This window comes from Notothenia rossii, assembly GCF_949606895.1.
Source record: "Notothenia rossii genome assembly, chromosome: 9".
Classification (NCBI taxonomy): domain Eukaryota; kingdom Metazoa; phylum Chordata; class Actinopteri; order Perciformes; family Nototheniidae; genus Notothenia; species Notothenia rossii.
Genome location: NC_136907.1, coordinates 10,908,028 through 10,933,219, shown reverse-complemented (window position 1 = coordinate 10,933,219; position 25,192 = coordinate 10,908,028). Strand labels below are relative to the sequence as shown.

General features: G+C 39.1%; 1 long non-coding RNA gene across 4 annotated transcripts in view; it reads left to right on the top strand.

Annotated features, from left to right (window-relative positions):
* Positions 1–25,192, top strand: part of LOC307017756 — a 27,929-nt gene extending 2,737 nt beyond the window's left edge. Inside the window, exons 2-5 of one of the 4 annotated variants that reach the window (XR_013802244.1) lie at positions 971–1,068; positions 2,565–2,642; positions 24,068–24,266; positions 24,385–25,192. This is a non-coding gene — a long non-coding RNA (uncharacterized lncRNA). Of the gene's footprint in view, positions 1–970; positions 1,069–2,564; positions 2,643–8,995; positions 9,041–24,067 lie in introns of all 4 variants that reach the window. The other 3 variants (XR_013802246.1, XR_013802245.1, XR_013802243.1) reach the window with 3 other exon arrangements.

The following is a 25,192-nucleotide window of genomic DNA, read 5'->3' as shown; positions in this document are numbered from 1 at the left end:
TCCACCAAAGATTTGGAAATTGGTCCGTGCGCAAAGCATTGTGGGAATTTTAAGACCGCGGAGTGAGTCTACACATGTGGGGTGTTTCTCAGGGTGTTTCTCAACCTCGAGTAAAGCTGCTCCAGAGCCACTATTTAAGCATACTACGTCATCGAGTGCCACCGAAGTACTGTTCCAATGTCCAGCATACTTGGAATTCTACCGAGCCCGGCGTACTTAGTTTGGAGAAATTTCGAGGCTGCACATGTGTAGACTCCGCGCTCTTAAAATCCCCACAATGCTTTGCGCACGGACCAATTTCCCCAAATCTGTGGCGGAAAATGTAAGGCGGGGCCTCTCATATGACGCAAACCTGCACACTTGCTCGCCTTTTCCACTCTTCGTTTTCCGAATGCCTGGAAGTATTCTTGCCTCGCTTCTGAAGCAAGATGCTCGGAAGACATGTGCTACCAAGCAAGCGTACTCGACATTGAGAAAAACCCCCGCAGCCTCGAAATTTCTCGCTACTAAGTACGCCGGCCTCGGTCGAATTCCAAGTATGCTGGACATTGGAACAGTCCTTCGGCGGCACTCGATGACGTAGTATGCTTGAAATAGTGGCTCTGGAGCAGCCTTCCTCGACATTGAGAAACACCCCCTATGTTATTTCTCCTTACACATACTCTTCACTTTCACTTGGTGCCATCTGTTGGTTAATGATGGAAGCACAAGTGATCGCGCAGTTTATTTGTGGGGTTAAAAAAACAATAAATGTATTTTTGATTATTGTTAGCATTCCTAAATGTGTCATTAAAGACAGTTATAAGAAGCCCAATAGCATTTATATCTCTATCAATATGTATTCAAGTTTGACAATAGCTGACCTATCTGGCTGTGTCATGTGTGCATTTAATTGACTTCTGTATTCTTGTCATTGGGAATATGTGATTTGAGGAATGTGATTGAATGAATATTTGTCTTTATTGAACAGATCTTGCTGCTGATCAGCCATGTGAGGGAATAAGACAAAGTGAAGTCGCAGCACTTGAGTCACCTGTTGAGTCCTCCTCGGACTAATGGAAATCCAAGGTAAGTAATCCTCTTTCAAAAGAACAAAATAGTCCACTAAAACACTTTTAAACGCCTTTATAACTCACTTAAGGTGAGTATAATGGCATTCAAACACATTTTCCTCTAGAACTCGATCGAGCCTTTCCAGAGCTTTTAACCATTTAACATGGTCTTCATCAGAAGGGTTGCTCACGGTGTCTCAATAGATTCTTTATCATTTTGTATCCAACACTTTTAGGGCTTTTCCTCTGCTTGCCCTTAAACTCAAGGTTCGAAATGTATTCTTGAACTATATGTTAATGATAATTCCAACCAACTCAAGGTCTACTTAGTCTTACTAGCATTTGTGGGAGCGTTCATCTAAATCACATGTATGGTTTGTGATTGTTTTAGATGTTTGTGTATAACAAAACAGTGTCAGTCAAATTATTGAAATGTAATACCACACCTATTTCTGTTTAAATGTGAGTTGTATGTATCTTGTTTTCAAACTATTTTGTATTGTGATAAATAACTAAACAGTACCACTATTCTCTTCTGCATTAACAAATCATTCAAATTCACCATACCTTGTCATTATAAAGCTATCAAGTAATTATCCAACTGTTTTTCTTCTCATTCTTGTTTACAATGGGTCTTTACAAAGCACAAAACCTTCAATTTTCCCATAGCAGAGTGCAGCACATCACACGACAGTGGGAAAAATAATCAGCCGGAGCTTAAGGCCGTATCAAAAGCCTCACAGTTCCTGAGCAGCCGTCTTTAGAGGGGGTGACTCTTAGAATGTCTCAGCTTGTTTGTCTCATGGTTTAAGTGGTGCACATAGCCATGGAAAGATCATTAAATCACTGTTTTACCACTTGGCTTAATCCCCACGACAAAAGAGGAAGATACAAAAAAGAGAAAATGGAGAGAAAAAAGTGGTGGGCGAGATTAAGTAGAAACTTGATGGATCTAAACTGACGGCTCTGTTTCCCAGCGTTGCTAAGGGGAGTTAAGAATCTTGATTCCACTTCTCCCAGGCTGAGGAGTGGCTGTTGATCGGACGTCTCCCATTACCCCTCCAGTGGCCAGCCGCGCTCGTAGTGTCCGCTGCTGTGGCCATCTGCCGGATTAACCAGCAGGATATATTTTTATAGAGAGCATCCTATTCATATCCTGCCTGCAAAGGTTTACATTAAGGTTGAACTCGGGTGCGCTTACAATGGCAGATGAAGTAAGCTCTATCCTTCTTACAGCACCCCTCCCCATCTTCTCACTGTTTGAGAGACTGATAGCACTGGGTTGAAAGGGATCTGCCTCACCGTGGCATGAAAGAGGATCTCAAAGCAATGCCACTGTCTGCTGCCGGGTCTTTTTTTCTCGCGCTGACAATAACGTGGTGCCCAGCATGAAAAAAACATTTGTATGTGCCAAGTGCGATTGTTTCTGCTAATAGGCATCAACAGGCCAACTTCTCTGTGTTACCATACAGGTGAACTCATTCCTGGGAAAATGTTTTTTTTCTTTCCCAGCCTTGTTGGCGCGATGGCGTCCCCCTTTTTCCTCGGCCTAACGGGATTAGTCGTGCCAGTGCTACCCCGGCTGTCACGGTACTGTCTACTTCCCATCTCTCTTCTGGGCCTCTAATGTGATTAACCCATTCCCTGTGGTCCAAATGGTTCTGGAGGGTGGGTAGAGGGGGAGGGGAGGAGGGGGGCACCTCCCTGGCATGTTCCTCCCCATGCCTAACTCGCCATCGTTGGCACCTTTGTAAGGCCGGAAGAACCTGTCGAAGGTCCGTGATGTTGTGGAGACGAGTTAAAGTTGCTGAGGGAAAAAATACATAAACCTCAGATAATTCAAATAAAAATGATTGAAACCATTAGCAACTTTAACTTTGTCTAAAAAACTTGACATTCTACAAGATTATCTTCACATCACTACATCCCACTTAACCAGTTTGCTGTGTTTTAAACCTGATCATCATCTATTCTCAATCATTTATGAAAATCTGTTCAGGCTGATTTGTGGCTTTCACAGTCATCAGCACTGAATATTTACTGCTTGCTTAAGTGGAGACAATAATAATTGCCTCCACCCATCATCTTGTCAAATGTCAGTGTTGTGGGGCTTCGCCTGTTTAACACATGTCACGCTCATTTTCGACTCATCTGTTTTGCGGGTCTTGGTCGGGGCATCTGCCGCACGCAGAGGACCACATGCCCTTTGCCACCGCTCACAGGGAGAAGCCTGCAAAGCAAAGAGCGACATACAAAACCCAGAGCTGAAATCACCTTTACAGTCGCAAACACTTGTCACTTCACATTTTGATATGTGTGGTGATGTACAGCGTACTGTAGCTTCTTTGTATAATGAGAAGCAACCATTAACATGAGCATGAAGACTGTTAGTCTCACTCTTCTAGCCTCTAGAAGTGAAAGATCATGCTTGTTATTTAAAGAAATTAAACCTATTTTTTAATATAGTTTATTCAAATAGTTAAATATATTTAAAATTGCAAGTGAAATGGCTCTTTGAAAGTATAAAAGAACAACATTTCAGACGATTTCAACAGTGCTACAATCGCTGTTTGTATATAGCCACATATCTATTCAGCGAATACATTTAGCTTAACTAACTTAAACCCTGTTTTGTTTTTTCCAAGATCAAATTCAAATGTAACTTTTGTTTTGAGACTGAAAAAAAGACATTCACTGTCGTCCAACACCTACCCGCACGCTGTGCTCAGCCGCGCTTCACGTGAGCGCACAGCCTCGGTCAGGCGATGGCACAAAGAATTAGGAGTCTTAATTAAGATTTTGTACAACTCTGCATGTGCTGTTCTTCTGCGAGACAACGGGCTTGAAGAGGGCGGGGTGTGGTGGATCCTTAACCAGCTGCTCTGAAACAAAACCCAAAGTTAACACGGAGATCCAGACAATGAAGTAATCTGCGGCTAGTCTGTAAGGTTATTTATATGTCAATGAAAACCTCCAGTTTGTGCATATATTGAGTGTTCATATTTATATTTTAGGCATGAAAGAGCTAAGAGAAAACAATTCAACATTGTGGGGGAAAGACAATACCGTGCATGAGGGGGTAGCGCCCCTTGTGTGGAGATTTGGTGGGTTTCCAATCCTGATATCCAACTCAGCACCATGTAATGGAAGGTGACACTTATTGTATTAGCAGGGGCTAATGAGTGTCTAAAAGCCTGTGTGACTGTGTGCGCTGAGGAATCTCATCGTGTGTGTTGGGTGGCAGGAAGAAAGGACAATATATCTGCAAAGTAGACGAGGCCATAAAGTGCAGCCACGCGAGGACCCTGTGAGTTTCAAGCACTTCAATTCTAATAGAGATATAAAGAGGAGAGAATGAGCTTCATTTGATGCCCATTCTAGATTATTTAGGCAGGTAAACTTCAGCTGTATTCACACAGTCAGAAAACAAACAAGGCTTCAATCTGATTGCTGGTTTTCCTGAGCCCCAGAGCCAAAATGTTTCCCTAATCTTGTCTCTAAGGACTGTTAACACATTTAATGCAACCCCCAGAGGCTTCTTGCAGCCAAACACGGATATAAACTAATTATTCAGTTGTGTATTCCCTCAGTTATTAATTGGTACCCGGTAAAAGCAGCACCAAGGCATATCAAACTCATATTTGACAGCTATCCATAGAGGACTCTTTCCTCTCAGTTCATCCTGTTTAAACCTTGTTTTGAGAGCTGTATACGTTTCACGGCTCATCCTGTAACGTTTACCTAGTATTACATGTAAACTAGTTAGCAGGAGCTACCGTGTTTATCCTTCTTCTTCTTTAGCATTTCTTTCCATCTGTTGTTCACATTAATGAGACACATTGTTGTACTGAGAGAACACTACATACTTTAAAGTCAATTTATTTGGTGGGCAGACAAGAAAAATAGATCAATGTTGCAAAATGACTTTTATTAATTGGTCTGTTATGCTGTAAGGTTCTAATAGTTTTGTATCTATATCTAGTGTTGTATTTATTTATCCAAAATGAATAATTCAACCTCATACATAATTAATTAACATAAACAGTTAATGGTGTAGTACTGCCTTCTAACCACAAGGGGGATATCTAACTAACTAAATGGGCATCATTATCAGCTGGACATGTTTTAAACACTGCAGCAGTAACAAGGGTCTCCATTTTCTTTTGCGCAGTTACAGATTTTTTCTTTTACATCAGTGATGGGGATTTACTAATAGAGTTAGTTAATTGTGTCCGTTTTTTCAGGAATAACAAAATGTCAAACCTTACTGTACATGCTTTTATGCAACAACAGCTCTTTCTTGAATCTTCGGCATTTAAGACTAGCTGTCAGTTTATGTAATCCTCTGCTACTTTGGCCATTAGCTTATTTGTTCAGGTTTAAAGTAGAAAAATACCTTGGTCAATATACAAACTTAAATATGTTGTATCTGCTGCCTTTATCAGCTAATTTGGGGCGTCAGTGAAAGTTCAAGTTGTGGTAAAAAGTATGAACATTGCCATCTGCTCAATTCTTTCCTGATGCTCTGGACATGGTGACTTGTACTGTGACAATTATTGTCTATGTCTGCCCGGGTTAAAGGGGCACCACAATCTGTTTACCACAATATCTGAGTTTTTGGTATGAGTTTGAAATACCTTACTTTTCAAATAGTATCTCTCTCTCCTGAGGAAGAGAAAATCAAAATGTCCCTGAAATGTTAGAATGAGAAACGTTTGTCCTTAGTGTCAGAACTACTGATTTATTAATACTTATATTAATAGTTTAATAACCTGCCACTTGACCAAGATGAAGTTCTCTGTGAATTCCACATTGAATACTTTTTGATGAATTTTTAAATAGATTTTAGGGTTGGATTAGCGCATTTGTATTTAAGTTGTTTTTATGTAGTTTAAACGCATGTGTGTACTGTATGAAGTATTGCATATTTGCAAATGAGCATTTAGATGATACATTTTCCAGGCAAGCAGCCCTTGTCTTCTCTTCTGGCCTAGGGAGCAACAACTGACAGCAGCAGAGCGTTGGCCACTTTTGTTTTTTAAAAATCTTATTTCAACAGTTGAATTATCATTGGTGGAGCCCCTGTCTGAAAGCCAGTGCTTCACAATACTCAGTATGTGTCATTTGGGGCGTGTGAATGTAGAGACCACTAGCACACCTCAATGCCTTTATTATTTGAGGTTCAACAGGTATTGACAATCTTGATTAAACACCAATATTATATTAAACATCAAAATCAGTTTGAGCACCACCGGCAACACTCTAAATTATCCAGGAAATTCATTCCAATAAACCTGTAAACACAAGGTTTGCTTTGAATCCCATATTAAACTTGTAATGATAAACTAAACTATCATTCATGTCTGCCCCCTTTCACTCAAGCAGGCCTTTGAAAGTAAAAATCCAAACACTGGAATTCTTGTCATTGTTCCACATTTATCAATAGCCTAATTTGTCGCCAGATCACAAATGCACCATTTCACAAATGCGGCCGATTTGGGGACGCTTTCACCGATGGGTGGCTCTGAAAAAATAATGTCGTCAAACCAGGAGGCTGTCAACTAAAAGCACATGGCCCACTGGAGATATAATGACATCAAGGGACTGAGTGAAAGCAGGCCTTTTAAACAGGCCGGTGCAGGCTTACACTTGGTACACAGGTCACCCTCCGTGCGCTCATCTGGACGTAACTCAGGTTGACACTATTTGACCTCTGCCGATACCCCTCTCTGCTGCCCTTTGTTTTCCTGCGCTCTCCTGGGAATTTCTATTAACACTATCCCTACAGATTCTATCAAAAAATGTGAGTCTTCTAAGCTCTCATTTCTCAACATTTGCTTTTCTATTATTTCTCAGAACTCCTGGCCCTTTCAGAATTGGCCCTTTGTAGGCCTTTGCTGAGGCTTGGGGTCTGATAGAATTGTTTCTCTTGGCCTTCAAAGGAAAAAAGCCCCTTTTTAGAGGTTTGAATGAAGAGGCTATTGTTCTTAGCTTAACTTAGATGTTTTGAAAAACAAACATTTTAAAACTGTATCTGTTATTGATAATTGATTGTAAAGCACGAGGCTGCAATTAGGTCACCTTTACCTAGCTTCAAATGTCAGTAAACTTTCCACGAGGCGTGTTTAATGATGAGCTTCACTCGTTGGTCTTTAGAAACAGCGATTCCAAAGATTTCACAGTCAAATGAACAGCAAAAGATTGATATGTTTAATGCTGTTTGGCACAAAGGTAGTCTAATCTTTGCTTTCTTCTCAGGCTGGCTTTAACCCCAGCGTCCAGCAGTGAAGTGGAGTGTCTTAAACAACGGTTTTAAATGAAGCGCCATCACCTGCTCTTTACACAGGTGTCCTTTCACTGCGTCCTCATAGATTTACTCCACAGTTTGTTTAAAATGTATGTTGGGAGTTGTAGAGAAGTTTAGTTTTATGCTCAGATAGCATCAGAACGCATTTGTTCTCCGTACAGCCATTCCACAACGGAAATATTCCCATTATGATTCATCTAGTCATCGAGTCCTTATGTCATTTTAAATTATCTAGCTGTTTGTTGACTTCCAAATGTATTTGTTTATTTAGAAAGAGGATATTTTAATTATAGCATTCGTTGATTACTTTTAAATATGGCATCATTCTCCATTTGTTCAAAGTTCTGTCTCACTTCCAAATCGTCTAGACGTATTTAAATTGTAAGCTTTTAATTTGGGTTATCAAAGTAATCAAATAATGTAAGAAAGCGCGTTCACAGCTGAGTTTTTGTAGACCGCTAACAGAACAATCAAGCTCCGCAGTGGCCTGGGCGTGCTGTCTGTGTGCACATTTTCAAAAACCCATCTGAATCCTTTTAGGGAGAATCTGACAGAGGAAAACGTCCATCATTCAGAGCCGCAGGTGGAAGTGCACGGTTGACCGATCAGAAATAAAAAGATGCCCGAAAGAGCATTCAAGACGGGAAAAGCGACGTTCCTCACTTCCCAATTAGTGTTTGGATTCTGCTCCCTTGCTCTGCACCCCGTATTGTTGCAACAAACCAACAAAAAAGTTTAGTTAAGCCACAAAACCTTCTGTATCTTTTCAGAGGAATCGGTTCTTTATTGGGGGCCATTGCAGCCTGTGTTTATTTTCTAACAGTGAATGGGTGTGAGGTGTGAAGCTGTGAATACTGTGAGGTCAACCCGCCATGATGCTGTAAATACTAACAGGGCCGCTTCGTAATGAGTGAGGCCACGGCACAGCTCTCTATTCAGACGTTTAACCAAAGAGACTGAACAGTGTTGTTCACGCACAAAGATTCACATAAGAAGAGATACATTTACAACAGAACAAAATGAGAAACTAATTGTCACTGAGCTCACATTAATCTTGTCTGTAACTTCAGCTGCTGTTGGCCCTGTGTGGGATTTAACCATTGGGTTTAGGATAAAGTGACCACCACAAGGATTTGTTACCATTGCTTCATTAATACATCATAAATAAATAATGTTTAAGTTGTTAAAGCTGGGACATTACAATTTCATTAGTTTAAGCGTGTGGTTGAAATACATTTGGTATACTATCTCATAAAAGATGTGATGTGAAAATGTGTCTTTGGTAAGAAAATGAAGCATTAAAATGAAGAGAATACTAAGACTAAAAGGGAGTACAAATATGAACAGCAAATCAATTTGAGAGAAAACATTTAATATTTGTAAAATGATCAAAATAAGGAAATGGCACTAGAACAAGAACACAATGAAATTAAACAATAATAAAAATCATTTAAAACTAATGTCACCTTGAAAAGACTTGAAGTCTTTATTGCTTCATAAACTAATCAAATCGAAATGTATATCAACAAGAACACCCGAAAGAGAGTTTTTAACTTTTAACATGGATGTCTGCATTTCCCTTTACTTTTATCACTGTACAGGAAATAATGATTGTTTCCTTTTCACACGACAACAGCCTTGTGTCCTGGATCTGGAAACTGATTACTATCCATGGAGCAAAGTAAATATACTTTCTATTAGCTGTCTTGTTTGTCTGAGAGGAATCAGCCCTTTGTGGAGCCTTGGTGATGGAGCACTGCAGTCTGATGTTAGAAACAAAGGGTGCTCTGGGGGGATCTTCAGGAAAGGTGTTAAATGAAGTGTGAGGAAAAAAATACCGTAGCATGTTTATAAAGCATCAGTTTAGACTTTATCTGGATGTCAAATAATCAGCTTCAGGTGTTTAGCTGCAGGTTTTGAATGAACATGTTGAAGTTGGTCGTATCCCAGCTGAACCCCTCGGAGACCTCGGTGGTCATGCTGCCAACAGGATTTAACCAGAGGACATGAAGCTTAGTCGTGTCCAGACTGAGCTTAACTTAGTGAGTCCGCATTCAAAAAGGACATTTCTACCTCAATATGTCGATAAAACCAGGCATCTAAATTACATAAAGCTTGGTCTGCAGTTTGTTTTCATATTTTTTGAAAAGCGACAAGTTTTTGTTTTTTTTTGTAAACCCAATATTGCAATCACGGATTAGAAAAATTCAGTAATAAGTCTTTGCTGATGGAATCAGTGCTTCAGTGATGATGTGTTTGCCTTTAACAGACTGGCACTATCCTCCACTAATAACTGCAGTTGCACTATTTGCCCATAGGATGTCACTATATAGATGATTCATTTATCTCATGCCATAGTCTATGTATGGAGTAAGGAAAGCTTATAGGTCTGATCAAACTTTCTAGTTTTCACTACTCTTACTTTATTAAATGAGTCAATACAACTCAGAGAAACACATTTACATATACAATAATTTATAACATCTGGTGCTTCATTTAGAAAGAAAAGCACTTAAGTAAAATCTTCAAAAAATAAATTATTTTACTAAGCATGTTATTGGTGGTATTTATAAAATAATAACTTTTAACATAACTGATTATCATCCATTAAATGTAGGGAAATATCCACGTAAATAGACATTACATAACAGATCAATTTTGATAGTTTACTGATATTATATCTAGGAGTTGCATCAAACAAAATGTATCCCACAGTTACATCAGTCCACTTTCTCTGTCAAAATAAAGTACATCATGAGAAAAAAAATCAAATGCACTCGCACTAACTGCACTGCCTACCACCATCCAAGATGTCTTGATTTGGCAACAAAGAAGAGGCAATGAAATCCAAAGCTTATGAAACCTAAACTCAAAAACCTTCAGTTTAATGGTGTTAACTATGAGTGGACTCAAAGCTGATCCTGTAGAAAAAGGAAGCCGTTACAACAGTGGTAGCAGGTTAGGTACATTTCCGTGAAGTTCAGGGCGTCGATAACCTAACTGCTGATGGTACGCCCTGCCCGCTATGCACCTGCACGTGTCGTTTAGCCTGCCTACTTCGATGTGGAAGATGAAGCATTGCATGGTACAGTTTAAAAAGTCATGTCTTAAAACGGCCTTCACAAGAAATATCATAATTGCAAAGGCAGTGAAAACCTTACAAATATTTGCTAAAATCCCGCCTCGTCTGACCCTTAGTTTAACAGAGATTTAATAAAAAAGGAAAATAAATAACTTTCTCCTCTGATATTGTTTTAGCAGACACTGTAACCTTTAAATGCCTATAGCTGTTTTTAATCCAAATAAAATCAAGGCTAATGCTTCATTACCGGGTATTTTTACAGAATGATCCTCATGCTGCTGCTGTTAATTTTTTTATTAACGCAATTACCGGGCTCTTAGTGGACGGGGTCAGAGAGGTCTAATTACCCTGCGTCACGCTGGTAAATAGTTGGAGGTGTCTCTGAGCAGGTGGCCCTGGAGGTAAGAGGGAGACATGGGGCATACCGAGGCGGGCAATTACTGGATGAATTTCACTTTAATAAATGTTGAGCTACATTTGGAAATTCAGATTACAGAGCTTTCTGCCTAATGGGTGCTGCACTGAGGCCACTTGAGCAAGGAAATGATCTGAAAGAGGGTTTAATTAACACAAGCTACATGATCCAGGGAGCGCGTGACAGAATGTTAAAGTGAGGGGGAGAGCGCACAGCACAGGGATAATATGAAAATTAGTGAGGAGGAGGAGGAGGAGGGGGGGAGGGAAGGGGGCTGGGGTGCTAACTTTTATCTCGCAGGTTTAAAGTCTATAATTTGCCTCTGTTTTGGCACATTACTACAGATACATTACCATAAGGCCAGCTGACAGCAGAAGTCAGTTTGATTTGATGATATCAAACTGCATATATTGGATTAGTGATGGAGTTAAATCAGTCAAAATCCTTTTTATTCCCCCTTTCAAAAGAGCCACTGATGACGTGTCTGTGATTATATTTCACCTCAGAGAAATTATTAATATATAACAAAAATGAATTAGGATTATCTTATTTTAAGTCATTCATACAGTCATAATTATGTTTCTGCAAGCTGCATAAAAGCAGCAGCTACTACAGGAAAAGCTTCATGCACCTATAGAAACCTTTGTAAGTCCGCTCAAACAACCATAGGCTGTGTCGACAGTTTTATGTGGTCATTTCCTGGTGCAATTAGTTTGGCTTTTTTTGGTAGAATTGGTTCCCATTCTTGGTCCTGTCTAATATCTCTGATTGGAAACACTGGGGAAAAAACACAAAAGGAAAAAGTTAGTGGAAGAGTAAAAGCAATCTTGAAGCAAATATCTCACTTCCGATGAGTAGGTCTAAGATCTATCTGTTGATTCGGTGGCATATTAAATGAAACGTGTTTTATGAAAGTGCTCGGCCAGCACCATCAGCCTCATTAAAGCACATCCTGACGCCTTATAGGGCTTGAAGTCTTTTTATTTTCTGTTGTGCACATAGAGTTGTGCGGGTTTAGACCGAGGAATCTAAGTTGAAACCAGTGCATATGGCTGGAGCCCTGATGCAGCCTGATTATTTATCTCTGAAATGAGTCTTGTGCTTTCCAACTTTCGGATGATGCACAACACTTTTAAGTGGTACCCACTGTTGACCCTCCATACAGCAACAGCAACCCCCCCCCCTCAGCAGGGTTACACAGTAAGCACTCTCCGCTATGTATAGCAGGTGGAGAGATGTTGTTTAAAGGGAAACCTGGAGGAATGCATATGTACATGACATAATCTCATTTGAAAAGTTGCACATAATTCAGCGTTGCACCTGCATTACGTGTCACTGAGAGCAGTGTGTTGGCCCGTAGCTCCTGTCACTTTTCACGTTTTTAGTGTTTGTTACACGGGCTGCACCGTATAGCTCTGTGTTGTAGATAGGACGCAGGGTTTTGTTTTTGTTTAAACAGTGTATATGTGTGGTTTTGTGCATGTAAGGTCCTCATGGTTTTACACACCGCGGTTTCCCTCCACCTCTCCACTGGAGCTAAAAGCCCCGAAACAGAACAGTAATTGCCCAATTAGGGCCCTCGCTCTGTGGGCCGCAGAGCACTATGCGCCCCCACATGCTCACAGAGTCAGATAATTGAGCTGAAAGCAAATGAACGGATGGCAGACAAACAAGCTACTAGAAAATAATTACTTGGAGTGTTTCTTTTCAGTACCTGTACAGCGAATTTCATTATTGTCAATAGCCTCTAAAGCTGCTCGAAACGGTGGTATTTGTCATTTTCATAGAGACTTGATAATGACATTAATTTGTCTTAATGGGTTGGTTCTATTGTTAAAAATAGTAAAATGAGCAGAAATTGTCTTTCCTCAGCAGCTAGAGAGGACTTCACCACACTCCCGTCAGGCATGAGGAGATAATTTGGTGTGCTTGTCAAATTTCCAATAATTTGTTATATGGAACATGAGTAATGCTAATACCATTAATGTCCATTTTCCTCTAAATTCATTACTGCCCTTTTCCCTTTTATGTTTTTAATGCGTCTGCCATTTTTCTGTGCGTCAAGAGGTTATACCAGGACTGATTAAAAACAAGCACATTTAGACTTTTGCCTTACACACACACACACACACACACACACACACACACACACACACACACACACACACACACACACACACACACACACACACACACACACACACACACACACACACACACACACACACACACACACACACGCATTTACACATCATTTATAACATCTGTAAGAAACGCCGGTCGTCAGTCATCCTTCTTAATCTGAAGAGTCTGTTAAACATGATATATCAATGCAGATGGTTAAAAAGGTTTCATTCAAACAATAATTAGGACAATATGCATGCGTAAAATAATACCATTTTGAATCATCTGTAAAACAAAACATTTATGGTTGTCATCAGAGAGTGTATTTGAGAGGATTGTCTTTTTAGCATTTGCACATTTGATTATGTGCGCAATGGCCTTTCTGTGTTAACGTGAAAGATGACTTTACTTTTCTAATATGAATAATTGATTGGCTTTATAATTCCAGCTAACTGCAGCAACATTTGTTGTGTCGCAATATACTGGTATTTAAGATAACCGTGATTTAGAAAGATTCCATATATGATCATATTTTATAATTAATCCAGCACGTTTCTACCGTTGTGTTTACAGACTCTCTCCTCCTCCCTGCTCTCACCTTTATCTAGACTTATAGCCAAAAAATAGATAATAACAAAAATATATAACAGATTCATTTGAATGATGTCATTATTTATATAATTCTTTCAGGTTTTCTATAGCTATAATACAATTGTTATTGCGAATTATATTTGGCCTGACAATTGTGTAGTGAACATCTGACATTATGAACGCCCCAATCCAAATGATATCCGGGTCATTTTAATAATGTTCTTTCAATAATTTAATGTTTTCATTTTGAAGGATTAAACTGTATATTTTTAAAACACTGCCCAATATACAGTAACATGTTCAAACCGCTCAAACCTTACAGAGATTCAATGTCAGTTTATCTTTGAAGATAAGACATTTAGTACAAAACAATTGTATATATATGTTATATAAACACCACAACTATTTACAACAAAATCAAAATAAACGTTTCATGATTTTCAAGTTTTTTGTTCACACGTGAACTGAAATGTTGCGTCACTTAAAGTATGAAGGATCAAGGATTAGTTACTCAGAGCAATATATATACACTTCAATAATGTTACGATTATTATCAATCTTTATTTAAACGGAAAACACACCAACAATAAAGTCTATTTTGACATTTAAAAAGAACAGGGGAAGCAATAAGGAAGTAAGTTACTTGAAATCCTCACAATAATTACAGTGAAGAACAATTCAAAAGCTGTTTAAGGAATAAACAAATAGAAATTACAACTTACATTTAACATTCAAAGATGATGTGGTAAATTCAAATTCTTACGCATTAATAATTATGTTTTGACTCGAAAATACTGCAAAATGTAAATAAAACAGCCCAAAAAGTATTGAAACTTTGGGGAGGGAGCGACAGTTGTAGCTGGAGGCAACAGAAGCAGCTGCTGGGAGGCGATACTTAATCTACTCTGTTGACGGCTCCCTGTGATCCTCCCACATCACTGTGACAAAACAACCCCAAGTACACTCACATACACACACACACACACACACACACACACACACACACACACACACACACACACACACACACACACACACACACACACACACACACACACACAGTCAGTAAGCGTCCTCTGCGCCTGAGGCGGAGACGGCAAGATGAGCAGTTTCTCAATCCTTCCCTCCATCGTACCTCCAGCCGTCAGCAAAGTGTAGTGAAGTGGGAGCAAGAGGAGGATGACAGCACAATAAACACTATTACCAGTCCATTGTGCGGATATAATTTAATGCTGCAGCGTGCTTTCAACACCCAATAAAAGAAAAGACATGAACCCATTAAAGCAGGCACAAGTTAAAATGCTGAACTGTAATGGAGCTCCTATTGATGCCAGGACATAAAGCAACATGTAGCAGCTTCATATTTAAAGTAGGTCATAAAAGAATGCACAGAAGCACATTTCAATTATGGGGAATCATTTCATACGCGTAAGAATTTCTTCAAAATTATCATTTTAACGGTTCTGATGTGTTTTTTTAGAATTGTCAAACTTTCGATTTATAGGGATATCATATAAATTGTTTATCTAAATAATGAGTTGTTTGATTATATTATTTCCCTTGCCTACTGACTTTACAATTCTGGACATAATTAAACATCTTTCTCCAAATATAAGCTCTAAGAAAACCTTTCAAATGGCTGATAAATAGTGAGGAAATGATATTTAAGTGTTTTAGGGACACTGCTCTATCGTTGGGAAGTCTCCCCATGTAGGTTAACAGCCTACAGAGGGCGCTGTTAAATTATACAATGAGATACTAATGATAGTGAGATATTCAAAGAATCGGTCTTTAATGTAGGCTACTCAGTGCAAAGTTGCTGACAGAAAAGTGGGCAAATGGTTTCGTATTTGAAATTGACACAACATTTAAACAAAGTACATTTTATGGCCAATTGTTTAAAAAAGCATTCACGTAAAGATCAAAAGGGGATTTTTTAAATATAATAATATATATCAGTAATTTAAATTGTGATATTTTAAATTATTTTCCTCAAATACTTGAACTATCTCTTTATAATTAAATGTGTCTGTTGTAGGGCTGCAACATAAGATTATTTGAATTATGGATCAGTCTGCCAAATATTCTTCGTTAAACCGTGTATTTTAAAATGCATGAAAGTAGAAAGTCCATCTTAGTTAAATGTCTTATTTAGTCTGTCAAAAACCGTATATTATATAAATCAGAATATAGCAGGAAATCTCTATATTTGATCGTTTGTAAACTGAATTTTCTGCCGACTTTGCATGAAAAATTCAACTCAACGATTGATCGATTATTACAAATTAAATAGTTACTGATTGTTTTTTGTTCCATCAGCTAATAATTGACTAGAAAACAATATTTCTCAACTATTCATTGCAGCTCTAATGTCATCAGACATATTTAAATGATTTAAACAACTAATCATTTTTAATAATTTTACAAATTTTTCAATCACATTGTGTTTTGTTTCAAATGACAGATTGAGTCCTTTCCCTCACTTGATGTGTGCATTTTTCAAGTATGTTTTTGAAGAAGTGAAATGCACACTCAAAATATCCAACCTGAATCTAAAGCTGATACATGTTATTTTACAATAACCACGATGGGTTGCTTACAGTAACTGCTTTCAGTATTGTCCTTTCTGTGTATCATCTGAGAGGGACATGTGTTCATATTCGCCTAAGTGATACTCCTGCCTGTATTTAGGTGTGTATGAGTCTTTTTAGATTGTATAAACTGTCGCTGAGTGCCAGAGGATCGTTGTTTGACATGATGACTGAGCTGATGATTCATTTGCGAGGCCTGAGGCTTTTTATGTAACACTCTGTTGAATAATACCTTTTAAATAAAGACTCTTCCCATAAATCCACAGATGGGAAATGATGTCTGAGTGTGAGGTATCTTGGGATGTTATGTTTCAAAGGAAGTATAATGATATGGGGAAGAGGTTCGTTGCTAAGAAGAAGTGGACGGCAATGAATAAATATCCAGTTGTAAAACAGGCTTCAAATAATATCAGTATAATAGAAGAGGAAACAATATTGCATTAATAAAAGATATATTATAAGATAACTCTCTGAAAGGGATAATGGTGCCCAGCAGGTCATTAAATCTTGTAGGTATATTTTTGCTGAAACTCTCTTGAATTTGACTTTAACTTGTTTGACAGGGTATGTTTTAAAGAGCAGTATTGGAACCTTTTACTATGGTCAAATATATAAATTCCACTTCCATCACTGCATGGAGAGAAGTTTAACAATTGAAATAACCTGGGGATTGAACCAGTGCATTTAGACGTGTGGAAACTGAGAGTAGGTCTGAATATAAATGAGTATTATCACGTTTTTCAGCCTATATATGTTGATGATATATTCTTGCTGAAATGATTAATTTCAAGTCAATGATTCTGAGCGAGCTCAAGCTAAACGTATATTTATAGTCTGTAGTTTTTATAGTTGTTGCCTCAATTTGAGGGCTTGAGAGAGAGAGAGATACAATATATTTGTCTGGCTAGAATTGAACTGGGAGTTTTCTGAGTCCTGGTTAGTGCCTAGATTGCTTCTATTATTTTAGTTTAGTTTCTTTATAATCCTTATACTTTGAATGCATATCACCGTAATAACTTTGTGGTAATGATTTCATCAGTCAGCCCTTCATGAGAATTCAAATGTGAGGATTAACTCAGAGAACCCCAAATGATGATCCTCAAATGCTCTCATATTTATTTTCCTTATTATTGTGTTGTTATTTATTATTTTCATTATTAGTAACGTAAGAAGTATTTCTATCTTTTTTTTTTTTTAAATGTCTACTTCTTCTACTACTATAATATCTTGTTCAGGCGGTATATCACCCTTGTGCATAAATTGCACTACAGGCCCGCCAAACAACATTAACCAAGTATTTAAATTAAATTTAAAGGATATGCCCAGTGTCTCATTTGAATAATTCATTGATGGTGTATCTCCACCTGCTTCTGCCTCTGTGCCAGTGTCTGAATCTGTGTGACGGAGGGACTGAATGGTGATGTGTGACACACTCCTGATGAAAAATAACAGCGGCCCTCAGATCTGCACAACGGCTGATGAAGAATCGCTGACTTTTATTGGTGCCGAATAAAAGGATGTAATGAAAGAGTCAAAGGCTGCGGGAGAGAAAGAGGGATTCAGAGGGAGGGGCGGAGGAGTGCAAAACAAGGCCCCATCCATCACATGAGTTGAGAAGACACATTCCAGTGCCCTTAGCAAGAGGATACATTCACTCAAAGTCACAATAGAGGGGGAATCTGGGAGAAGCTGGGAGGGGCACCCATCAATACACAACCTCACCCTTGGGCTCTCTCTGCGCACAAACTCAATACCCCTTCCAGTCCAATTCATTTGCCTCTATAGGCATGACAAATGTACATTTTGCTGCCGATGAATGCGTTCATACTCGAGACAACAAAACAGGCGAATAAACAAAATCACGGCATGGATGCTGATAGCTACAATTCTTAATTCTCTTCCACCCTTTCCCCTCCCTCTCCCTGTCAGTCTCTCCGTCTCCCTCATTAACCGGAGTTTGGGAAACCTCAGCTGGGGTGGCAGGGTATCTCTGTCTGCCAGAGTTAGTGGGGTTTTAGGGTGGAGGGAGCAGGTGATGGCTTTCTGGAGTGCACTCATTTACACTCCTCCCTTTCTCTCGCTGAGCAGCGTGAAGAGGTGGGAGAGACGAGGGGCCGCCTCCTCTCACTCCTGTGAGCTGCACCTGCCAGGGGTGAGAGGATCAATGGTGAACTCTGACCCTGTACCTACCACAATGCATATAGCATGTAATATATACATCATACATTAAGGGTGGACGGGAACATTACGTTTCTGACATTAGAACCACAAAGAGTTGTGCAGCTGCAGAAGTTATTTGTATTTATAAATGGAGAGCTTGTAAACAAGGAAAACGCAGATACACATTCATTTAGACAAATTAATATCCAGATACAATTTATAAACTTTTGCTGCTTGTTGGATTCATAACATGTAAACTTCTGCAGTTAAAGATGAATGTGTTTTTTTAAAGTTACATTTTTTTCTGGAGTCTCCACAATGCCTAATTATTTCCCATATTTCATATTAAAAATACATCTGTGGAAAAATAAAATGTTATGGCATTTAACTCACATAGATGGAGAAACACATGGCACAAGAACCCATAGGTAAGAAGGGTGTAAACAAGATAGTTCAATAGATCATTAATTATAGTTATTTTATCTTAGGACTATAAACCGTGTAAAAAATGTAGCCACCACGATGTCACCCATGGGTTTGAGGACTAGCATTTCGAAGCCTTGAATTGAGCTTTTCAGCCATCACCATGTCGTTTTTTTGCAGACAGAATCGATCATATTTGAAAAAGAGGGTGTAGCTGGGGAGTAACACGCCCCTTTACTGATTGACAGGTCGTCAATCACAAGATAGCAACAGCCATTCGAAGACTTTAATCTAGAGGTGGTAATGTGATTCTCTCATAGACTTCTATTCAATCAGACATGTGGCAAACAGTGAGCATTAGAAAGAAAGAAGGTTCAAGCCACTTCAGCATTGGTTTTACTTTGGAGAGCCGGAGCGTATGCACAGACAGAGACTGTAAACAGCTGCTGAGCGTTGCCAAGTAGGTGGTGAGTGCTGGTCCTGCTGGTGCCTTTTAATGTTTATAGATATTTATATATTTATATGTATTGGTATTTATATGTATGACCAAACAACCCATTCATCAGCTTTTCAGGTACTGTACCCTATTACCGTTGGACAGATCCAGGCTAGCTGTTTCCCTCTCACCCTCGATCAAAAGCAAACGGGGCATATTTCCCAAAATGTCCAACAGTAAGTTTAAAGCTCACCTATTGTGCAAAATCCACTTCTTCATGTCTTTTAAACATAAACATGTGTCCCCTCTGTGTAAAGAGATTCTGAAAGTTTCAGGAGAAAAGATTTGCTCTCTTTTTGTCCTGATCCATTTATATAAATACCTGTCTGAAAATGAGTGTAATAGGGGACCTTTAAACAAAAAAAGGAAAACTGTTCTGACATTGCCTTAACATTAAACATAGCAATAGAAACACCTTACACCTCTTCTGAAAACCTAAATGAAGATGAGATTCATTTCCCAATTAGACTGCTTCACTCCATATTAGTGCCCTAGTGTTTTTCCTATTATTACTGAGTCTATAATAAAAAGTTCCTCAAAAGGAGGCCTCTTTTTTTTGTTGTTGCTTTATGTCATTGCATATTGCTGGCAGTTCATTCCGTCATTGAACTGGGTACAAATGGGTATTATTCCCAGCGCCGAGATCCATTTGGGGTTTTGTCAGGACTTAGAGCAGTGTGAACGTTGGTGTCAGTAGACCCCTGGCCTGGTCCAGCTGAAAGCCAGTGTGTTAGTTTCTATGGTAATGGGAGAAAAAGTAACTACCTCCCAGCAGCGTCCCGCCGCGTGTCGCCTCCTGAATAGAGCGCATCTGCAGAAAACTGGGGACCCTGTGAGATGGGCAGTGACCCGTCATCACACCAACTCTTATGCATATACGGTCACATATAGACATTGAATTAGTCCAGACCTTTTTGTCTCACAAGTTACGTCATTACTCTTGAGAGAAAGTTAGGCTGACCCATATATTCCCCGTTTAGTAAAAAAGCAGAGTGTGAGACGGAGTAAAGAGCTGTCGCAAAGGTCATTCGGATAGAGGAGGGGGGGGGGGGGGGAGAAGTAAAATGAAACAACTGCAAAGTGTGGGGAAAACAATCAAACAAAGGTGACTCAAAATCACAATGCATGCAAAAGAAAATTTAGAAGAAAAGGGGATATTGGGTTTTGAAAATTATACAGGCTTATACTTCCTTGTGCAAATGTTCCTTACGTCTCATTCATTGCTCGGAAAGCGTTGCGCTCACCCAGACTTTCGAAGGGTGGGTACAGTTTGAAAACATAGCCTTCTTCAACATTTAAAAACAAACTTCAGAAACTCAATAAAAACCATCCTCAGTTTTCTCTGGGCTGAAAGGTGGACAGTTTAGTTTCCAAATGTGAGAATGTTAGGAACGTTTTTGTTGACATTTAAACATTTGTGTCCTAAAAAAACCAAAGCAACCCCAAAACAAAGTGACTTCTGAAAGGAAGCTAATGTGACATGAATGGAGAGGAAATGGGCCAAACCGCAGGAGGTCATTAATGAGAAAGCCATAAAGTTAAAGGAATCGCAGTCTTTCAGTCCGCTTCCTTTAAAACGTTTTCCCTAAAGCTCATCCTCATCCTGTTGTTTATAGAAACACACTGAGAGGAGGTAATAATGAAGTGCAGAGCTGAAACTAGTAAGTAATGGCTACATGAGTAGTTGTTGGAGTGTTTATCCCCCCTCCTTCCCTATGCTCTAACTCTCTGACCTCCCTCCTCCCTAACCCTTACCCCCCTCGGTGGTTTCCCATGGGCCTCCAATTGATTCAATTAAGTGAACACACAGATACCATATGCTAAAAGATGTTTTTTTCTCAACCAAACACAAAAGAACTTGGCAGCTGCTTCAATGAAACACGCTTGATGCTGATATTTTGGAAGTTGGAACTGCTCTTTTCCTTCAACATTTTGCTGTTCCCTTATCCTTTAGCTTTGAAATGAAACCTGCTGGAGACATCAGAGCATCGAAAAAAAAATGAAGATTCAGAGAGAAAGAAGTGACATTGAATAAAGGAGAGAGGGAGGGAAAAGGGGGAGGATCCGAAAAGTAAAGCGGTTAAAAGGAGGGAGGAGTAGCGAGTCGCCATCAGAAGTTGTTCTGCACCGTAATTCGGCTTTTGTTTCGCCTACAATAAAGTCTCCTGCATGTTGGCCTTCAGCATAACACTCGGCAGAGAGAAATGAGGCAAACAGAACATTGCAAAAGACGCTTTGCATTCTTTCGCTTTTGTACGTGTGGGACTGTTGATGAAAGAGCAACAGACCCAAGATGGGGAACAAAGGGGGCTGTGTGGATGAAGGCACTATCACTGACATCCCCAGCACTTTGAACAACTTGTCAGCGCAGACACTGAAGCAACTGCATTCTGTCACATTTGTGTACAGACCCCTTGAAAGGGCTGGCTGACCTGCCCATATCCCTTTATTGGGGTTCAAACGGCAAGAGGCATTCATTGTGTCTGGGAGAGTTCATTAAATTCATTGGTTTGACCTGTTATTCTAGGCCAGAAGTCTGCTGATTTGGAAAAATGTGAGTCAGCCATACGTAATCGCCTACTGACCTCCGCAGGGTAACAAACCCTTTTGAAGAGCATTTCAAGGCTTTTATATGAATAGGGTCAAAGGAGAAGTCGGAGACATATCTATAGCAGAACAAATGGATTCACATCAAAAGAGAATTCGAAATCATCGAAAGATATTTAGACCCGATGTCTCTGTGGAGTTTCTTTTTGCTACATTTTTGAGCAAAACCTGGTTTCTAATTATTTTTCATTCATGAGGAAAGTGTGAGGATTGATGAGGCTTGAGTGTCAGAAGACACAGTTGGAGATTTCAGTTGTTGCTTTGTTCATTAGTACGAGAGACATTGAAAAGCAGACGGTATTGCTTTGTGCTATTTGTCTTTTCCTGAGGTGGAAAAGGTTCATGCAAGACCTACTTGACCATTTTAGTTCCCATAAGATCATCACATTTAGATGTAAATGGGCTCATTAGACAGGCCGCAGTGTCAGGTTTGCATATTTTTCCCATTCTTTCTTGTCAGGAGAAGCCAAGGCCCAGAGCATGTGTTTTCCTGCTGAAATATAATCTTTACATGATTTCTAACATATCTCTGCTTGCCTTAAAAAGAGCAAATCATGAATTACAAATGATAAGTGATTATAACAAGTCAAATCAGTATAGTAAGTAGTAGTACATTAGTCGTCTATTTGTAGTACTTACTTAATAGTACTAATAGTTTTAGTAAATTATAGTTTGCTTAAAGTTTACATTACTTATCCTTAATCTTGTACATTTTTTGCCATTTTAATTTGTTTTGTCCTTGATTGTGACCATAAATGTTTTTTGTGCTGTAGACATACTTCAAGTTTGGGGTTTCCTTTTTTCTTTTTTTGGTCAGTTACACCAACCTGCTTTAGACTCTTGTGAGATTTTGTGAGCAGAAAGTCAAACCAGTAAAAAAAAAAACAGTGTGTGTCCATTTAATCTACATCAAGATAATTAGCCTTTTTCCAAACCCAAGAACTTTCTCTATCAATAACGACATAATTATTATTGATCTTAAACTTATTTTTGTTGTTGTTAACGTTTTGTTTTACCAACAACCACTATAAATTGGGGACAGGTATCATATCTCACCTCATAAACATGTTTTTGACTTTTGGTGGTGACTTCTATTGTTGGAGGTGTGGCAGGAGACTAGCGAGAGCCCAGACTAAAACATCAAGTGTGAAGAGCTTCAACACTGAACTGCATGACATCGTATCCTCGTAGTAGGGTCCATTGCAAGCGGCGCCTAGCGTATTAAATGTTATACTTTGATATAATGTATTTATATGAACTGCAGCTAGCACTAGATATTTACACAGAAACCTAGGGCTGTGCAATTAATCGTATTTTAATCGCGATTACGATTATGGCTTGCGACGATTATGAAAACAGCATAATTGACAAAATACGATTATTTTTGCTGGGTGCGCTTTCGCCCCTCCCTAAAAGCCCACTCGGCCACGTGGGAGTGACATGTGTTGTGAGTGTTCATCGCGAGCGAAGATGTCAGAACAAGAGCAGCAACTCGTTAAAAAGAAGGGTCGCGGGGAGATTCCCAGTCGATCGCGAGATGTGTCTAAAAATAGAACAAAAATATTCTGTTTTATCGTTAATGTCCTGTAACATAATCTTCCTGTGCCAGAATAATGCACTTGAACGCATCAAAGCTTTGTGATTGGCCGGCGTCACCCCATGTGTCGGGGCGTGGCTGGTGGACAGTGGGCAATGTCGCTGACGCATGCGCTGCTGACGTTGTCCGTGTCAACCATGGATGTATAACATACAGTCTATGATGAATAATAAGAACAGTGTCGAATCGAGTGAATCGTGATTATGATTTTTGCCATAATCACACAGCCCTACAGAAACCTAAGTATTTAAATAATATTAATCTAGGGTATTCCCAAATGGAAGTAAACTATTATTTTATAATGTTGAAACAGTTAGACTGACTTTAACACCGTGTGTTACTATCTCTTGCAAGAGTAGGCTACTACTTTCCCACGTTTGCTTCCTGGTAAAACTGTGACAATTTATGGTGAAGAAAAAAGAAATCGCTCCCACTGAACCCGGGCCTAGAGGGGAGATGGTTTTGTTTTTGAATATATAGCCTTGCTTGTTGGGTGCAGGCTGTTAACACAAACCCTTTGAGTAGTCACTTTCAACTTCACTGATTGGACCTCCATCAACAAAGGCTCTTTCACAGATCTTCTTGTTTCCCTGATTGTTAGTTATTCATTAACTCTGTTCAGTCCTTCAGACAGACGGTGTCCTGTGTCCAGTCGACCAGAGGCAGCCAAGGCTCTGAGGACGAGCTAGCAGCAGCACTTGACCTGGACTCGAAACCATCAGAGAGGCTTGGACTGCCTTCAACTCAGCATCCAGACTTAACATCGTGGGAGAAATCAGAAAGGAATGACCTCCAAAGGAACCAACCTGTTTGGCATTTCAGTTAAATCAATGCTTAATCAATGCTGTTGTCATTTAATATAATTAATAATTGTATCTAATGTTGGTATGATTTAATGTTTTATGAACAATGCTTATCTTTACATTTTTGTGATTGCAGAAGTGACTTCGTGATCACACCTGTAATCCTTCAACACTGTTTATTGGACTCTTTATTTGGACCTCCATGACGAAGGTTGCTAGGAGATTTTTACGAAGCACCCCAATAAACCAGACACAGAGACTTGTGTCAGCATGACGTGAGATGCGTCATTTGATCGACCCTGAAGCCTAAACATTTATATTATTCAAAAACAAACAAACTTAGTTGCTGTGACTAAATATAATGCATGTATCTTGTTGTATTTTAAGATATGGACTTGTATTATACTACTTAAAGATGACAATGATAGTACTCAGGTCACTAATGTGGGCTCAGTTTTGTATTTGTAATGGTGTCCCTTTTACTTTATATCATAGCAGCCACAGTTCAAATCCTCAGGCACAACAAATAAACAAGAATAAATTACAAACCAAAAACAAATATTATAACATACAACCATCATAGTTAATTATTACTTAAATTATTAGATATCAATCAATGTTTCAATCAATGTTTATTTATATAGCCCAATATCACAAATGTTACATTTGTCTCAGTGGACTTCACAGTTTGTACAGAATATCAGTATGACAATACGACACCCTCTGTCCTTAGACCCTCACATCGTACAAGGAAAAACTTCCGGAGAAAACTCCACAGTTTAAAGGGGAACATGGGAGAAACCTCAGGGAGAGCAACAGAGGAGGGATCCCTCTCCCAGGACGGACAGACGTGCAATAGATGCCGTTTGTAAATTGAAAAGATAATAGATTTACAACATAGGTAGTCCAAATGTTTGGAAATGCATGTGTGTATAATAAGAAGA